At 31.0% G+C, this 6,318-nt stretch overlaps 1 non-coding gene across 1 annotated transcript; it reads right to left on the reverse strand.

The window, feature by feature from the left end:
* Nucleotides 1-1,880: 1,880 nt before the first annotated feature.
* LOC141625814 (small nucleolar RNA R71) lies at nt 1,881-1,987 on the reverse strand. Its single transcript, XR_012535566.1, has one exon. It is a non-coding gene; the product is annotated as a small nucleolar RNA R71 (small nucleolar RNA).
* Nucleotides 1,988-6,318: the final 4,331 nt, after the last annotated feature.

The following is a 6,318-nucleotide window of genomic DNA, read 5'->3' on the forward strand; positions in this document are numbered from 1 at the left end:
AGAGGAGCGATTCCTCAAGGACTTAATCGTTATTTAAGCCCTTAGTAAACCCTAATTTGTGTACCTAATCCCCACTATAAATACCCCATTAGTCTAATTAGATTAATCATGTTCTTCTTATCAATCTTTAGTGTAGTTTATATCATTCTAATCTCTTCTTAATCTTGTAATCAACTTCTAATCAAATATTAATACAAATCTCATTTCCTTAATTTCTCTTTTGTTCATCTTTTATTTTGGGTAATTGAAGATTATTTGGGTTATTATTGGGAGATTGACAACCTTCCAATCATTTATCAAATACTTCTATTATTCTTAGCTTTATTTTGGAATCATTAGTAGGTATAATTCTCTTAATCCCTTTTTAATTATTGTTAATCTTTCTTACTTGTTCATCATGTTTTGCTTTGTTAATATGATTGACAACCTTGTTAACATGTTAAACTTGATAATGAGTGAGTAGTTTCCTTAACAAGGGTTAATGGGTAATTAGGGGAAACCAACATGGGAGATGATTCATACTTAATTTAATATGTTTTCATAGTTTATTTGCTTGCTTGTTGTGATCTCAACTTATGCACATGTTATGTTTGATGAAATGCGAGCCTATGAATCCTTGCATTTTTACCCATCACTTACCTTTTCAATGAGACTTGTAAGACATAAACAAACTCGAGTCTCATTAGACCATGCATATAGTTGAGTAGGGAGGATTAAGTCGACTTGTAGGTGTTGTACAATCTAATCGATCCGGCTCTGGGACCCAAACCTTCCTAGGATTGTAAGATATAAACCAACTCGATCCATCACAACAATAATTGATTGCTTATAATTTGAGAATATGTTTGTATGATCAATTCCCATGAATCCCGTATGACCCCATGACACCCTAGTGCTTTTAATCAATTGTTTACATCTCATTTTAATCATCTTGCTTGTCTACTTTTATTGCTATTTAGTTTAGTGATCTTCTTATCTCAACCCAAATCGTGACACCGCTACTTGCAATCGAAAATCCTACATCAATACCCGTCCCTTGGGATCCGACCTTTACTTACCTCTTTACTAATAGTAGAGTTGTTTGTGAAGTTATAAATATTGTTTTGGTCTAGGTACTCCTAACGACAAGTAACCGAAAATTAAGCTCCAAGTGAGTCCGACCTGAAATGGCGCCGTTGCCGGGGACGGTGTTAACTTGATTTGATTTTCTTAGATTGTTATTAGTTGTGTCTTTCTTTGCCTTGGGGAAGTAAAACTCCTCAAGGTTTGTTATAATTGTTTTCGAGTTGTTTGATATTTTGCATGTCTAGAAGATCACAAGGTAACTTGTTACCCATTGATCACGAAATTGAAAGGACTTTGACAAACAATAGAAGACTTGCTAGAGGTGCTTTGAGAGGTATTGGTGAGGTTATAGATATTCAACCAAATACTATTGAGTTCATCAACCCTTTTGCAAGAGAAGGTGAGGAGAACCCAACACAAAATCCAACACAAAATCAACCCACAATGCCTAAATTTTCATCACATTCCGTACCAACCGAGGAGAACCTCCCCAATGGTACTCCCACACCACAACACTTAACCGGAAATTTCATTGCTAAATCCACATTTATCCAATTAGTCGAAAGAAGCCAATTTGGGGGGATGCCTAGTGAAGACCCTCACTCTCACATGGAAACGTTTTGTGACTATTGTGATGCGATTTCACAGACCGGTGTGACTCAAGACCAAATTCGATGGTCTTATTTCCTTTTTCTCTAATTGGCACTTTAAAACAATGGTTGAAAAGCCGTGATAAGGCTACTCTTGGAATTGACTCTTGGAAGAAGTTGGCTCTAGCTTTCTACAAAACATTCTACCCTCCGGAAAAGACTAACATGCTAAGAGCTCAAATTACGGGTTTTAAGCAAAGGGATGAAGAATCTTTGTATGAAGCTTGGGAGCGATTCAAAGGAATTTGTCGCTCATGTCCTCATCATGGACTTAGTGTTGGAATATGTGTCCTCCGACAATAATGCGATCACAACTGTTGATCATGATGATCACATGTTTAAATATCGTTCTAAGAATACATGTGGATGTAATATTTTACAGTCAACTGGTCCACACATATCGGTAATGATTGGCTGACTAGAGTTTGACATTACTGTCGTGCGACGGTGGTGATCAGTTGATTCCCTTAGGTCATACCTAAAGGGTAACACTCTTAATTGAATATTTAATTGATCGTATGAAGATACGAGTTAATTAAATTACTTTAAATTGACGGACGATTTTGGAAGTAATATTTACGTGTCTCATTGTAATTTGATTAAATAAGATACGGTCTAAGTAATCGAATTGTTTTATTACTTAGATGAAATTATTGTTTACGAAACAATTGAATTTGAATTTGAATGAATAATTTATTATAAATACAAGACGTTGTAATTTATAATTTGATAAACCATTTTCGCACAAGTAATTACGAATTACTAAGTCGATTTTGTATATAACATATTTTATGAGTATGTTGATTTTTAATATGTTAAAAATACATTACAAATTCACATGTCAAGTAACATGTCACATATAACAAATTGACAAATGACGAAATATAAAATGGACCACCCATTTTATGAAAGTACCGAAAATAAGGAGGGAGTATTAGGTTTAAATTATGTTAATTATGTTTAGTGGAAAGCATAATCATAAGACCTAATACATAGCCATACACACCTAGTTGCTTTTGTGAAAAACATCTTGGTCATGCATTGGCCCTAGCCACTTCCCCATAACCGGTTTTCTAAGGCCATAATTAGAGAGTTTTTCTCTCTAATTTTTATTCACAACTTCACAAAATATTTCTAGAGTAAGAAATATAATTTCCTCTAAACATCTTATGAGAAATTAGAGAGATAATAACTTCCAAAAATCTTTTCTCTATACCGAAATAATAGAGACCAATATAAATATTTTGGGTCAATTTTTAGTAAGATTTATATTGTTCTAGTTAAATAATATTTATCTTTTAAGGGGTTATCTTGGGTATTCATCTTTGGGAGAGATTCTAAGCTTGAATCTTTGTTCATGCATATGAGAAAAGCTCAAGAACAAGTAAGAAGGAGATCTTACTTGTGCCCTTTGATCCGAAATATATAGTAAGGAAAACGATTTCTTCACTTATCTATTTTAGTTTGCATGCATAAGATTTGTATTTAATTTTATGACTAAATTAATTGTAACATATATGAATATGTTAAATAATGAGATTAATTATTTCTAACAAGCTGTATCAAAAGCCTTAGGTTTGTTTGCATGCAAATCGGTTATTGTTTTTCTGAGTTATAAGATTAACAAACAAAACTTATAAATTTGTGTTTATTATGATATATCACGAAATTTATTATTCATGTTAAATTTTCTGGTCCTAAAATGTTTTAGGATATTTTGGTTTAATTTATGGATTTTATTGTTCATTTTATATTATAATGGCATTAAAATGTGATTTTTATGATAAAAATGTCATGTTTGGACTAAAAATAGCTAAACTTTGATTTTTCCAGTGTTTTTTGGTTATATTTTCACATATATTATATTATGATGGCCTGTAAAGTTTCATAATTTTATGAGTTGTTATGCTCGAAATATGGATTTTTCATATTAAATTCGAATTTAAATGAGAAAATAGGTTAATATGAGTTATATTTCGAATATGGTCATAGAAATTTAGTATGTTGTCACATGCAATTTTACAAGATGTGTGTAAAATATTTGGCTATAATGAAGTCTTTATGCATGTTTTATGATTTTTTGATGAAAAATCACATAAATAGTGACTTTAATTAGTAAAAATGCTAAAACATACTTCATGACTAATTAAAAATTTCACATGTTGCATTCTATCATATATTTCATGTCTAAAAGTTAAAAGTTAAGAAAAATAATTTTTCTCATATTTTTATGATTATAATTGATAAATCCGATAAACCGCAACATTGTTTTTCTGGATAATTTTCGAAATTTTTAACCTAAGTTTTTGAACATTATGAGTATCATGGTATTTTTCCAGAATGTTCATGAGTTTAAAATTTAAAATTTTGAATTTATTTAAAATTTTTATGATTTAATTTGAAGTTTATGACATAATATTGTATTTTTGAGTCCATTTATGAACATTATTAAGAAATATAAGTTAATTATTGTAAATATGTTAGTGGAGACTAATTTTGAGTCCTAATTTGGTTAGGGTAATTAACTTGTACATAAATTTGAATTTATGTAATTATTGTGATTTTAAAAGGTTAAATCACGCTAATCCGTAAAAACCGATTAATACACGATATTGGCTCTTTAAAGGCGATTTAGCATACAATTGGGCATGTTTATACATATTATAATGCTGCATTTTATTTATGATTGTCATATTTTAATTTTATGTAATTTTTGAATTATGTAATTTTACTTAGTATGGCCTTAGTTTTAATTGGTATTACACGAAATGTATGGGAATATCGATTCGGTTGTAATTTATTGTGATCTCATATCACCGTTTTGTAATTTAATAGATTTATTTTATTTTTAATTACGAATGTAAAATAGGAAATTATGTGATTTGTTATGTAATTTATTTATTCCGGAGTTCCTTGAAGACGGTGCCACTCAAGAAGGCAATCCATTAAAGAAAGAATTGCCTTGATATGCGTGCCAAGACCGAAGTTCAAGGGACCAAAGTTGTTGGTTTCCGAATATGTAATAGTTAATTAGATTTACTATTTTAGGAAGGCCATACTAGGATTTAATTTACGCTTTGCATTTTATTTATATGTTGCATGCATCGCTAAATCGCCATAACTAAAACATGCATTATCATTTGGTCGAGTATTTCGACCGTGTCAATTATAATTATCGTAGTTCACCGCTTTAGTTCACTTAAAACGTGATAGATAATAAATTGACATGACCTCTCGCTAAAATAAACAATTGAGACATAACCTTACCAAAAAAATAGAAACCATGAAAACCTATTTCGTGAGGGAGTGCACTCGGCTTTACCGGGGTACAAACCTTGTTACGTTGGGGAAGTGGGTGATAAATGTCTACCCACCGAATTTATAAAGATGAGGGTTGTTTTCGGCTTTACCAATGCCCAAGTTGATGTAAATTTGGATCATGGACACTTTATTCGAAATTTGGGTTGAACTCAACGAAAGTATTCTCGACGGTTGCCGGATGTGTTTCGGGCTAAAGATAAATATTAATGTAATTTTATCGACCAAGAGTTCTAAAAGTAGAATCGATTAAAGCGTTAATCCACCGAGTTATATTGATAAGGGTTATATTCGGCTTTACCGATGCCTAAGTTAATATGAATTTGGGTCTTGGAATCATTTATAATAGTTGGGTAGAGGTCACTATATAAATGTTCATATCTTGTTAAATTTATTTACAAGTATTATTATAACGATGAATGTGTTGTTTTCATTATTCCGTTATCGTATTGTTCTATTTCTTTACCTCAAATTGTACGATATCATTTCGATTTTTAGTTCAAATCTCCATTAAAACATCGTAATTAAAGACAAAAATTTGAATTTTTCTTCTAAAAACCTCGTATTATCCATTGTAAGGATCTCTTGTGAAGAGTATAGATGAAATTTATTCGTGATCAAAAGGGTTTTTGATTTTCGACTAACATATCTACTTACAATGAATGATTTCTCATGTGCTTAATTGAGTTAAGTATTTTGAAACATTAAATCATTTTGGTGACTAGATTTGTTGGAAATCGTAATAGACCAAAATACCGCAACCACTTCAATGAAAGTTTTAAGACTAAACTAACGAATGAAGAGTAGTCTTCAAAAATATAATTTGGCTTCTCAAAGCAAAGACTCATTGAAATGAGTGGGAGCATTCTCTTAAACCGTTAAGAAAAGGATAAGGTTTTAAAGAAGTAAAATTAGAATGGAATTGATACAAGGTAATGTTAAAAGTAACGTTATTGAGAATAACAATACTAAACCTATCAATCTCGACCGATAAAGTTTCCATTGTCTTAATTGTTGGACGCTAGAAAGGAAACTACCCCAAATTATTGAAGAATCAACAAGTTAGTTGTGAGACATCTAATGAGACCTTCTTCTTTAAATGTTTATTTGATTGACATAAATTTTGCTAGTACTACTTCGTCAATATTAGAAACCGGTGGTGCTTTTCATCATTGTACTTGATACATAGGATGATTAGAATATGACGACTAGCAAAAATGATGTTGAGAGATAGAGTCATTGTGTACTCAATGTAGTTTTTGAGTTTAAAGTTGTACTTAATTGT

Source organism: Silene latifolia, chromosome X (assembly GCF_048544455.1).
Source record: "Silene latifolia isolate original U9 population chromosome X, ASM4854445v1, whole genome shotgun sequence".
NCBI lineage: Eukaryota > Viridiplantae > Streptophyta > Magnoliopsida > Caryophyllales > Caryophyllaceae > Silene > Silene latifolia.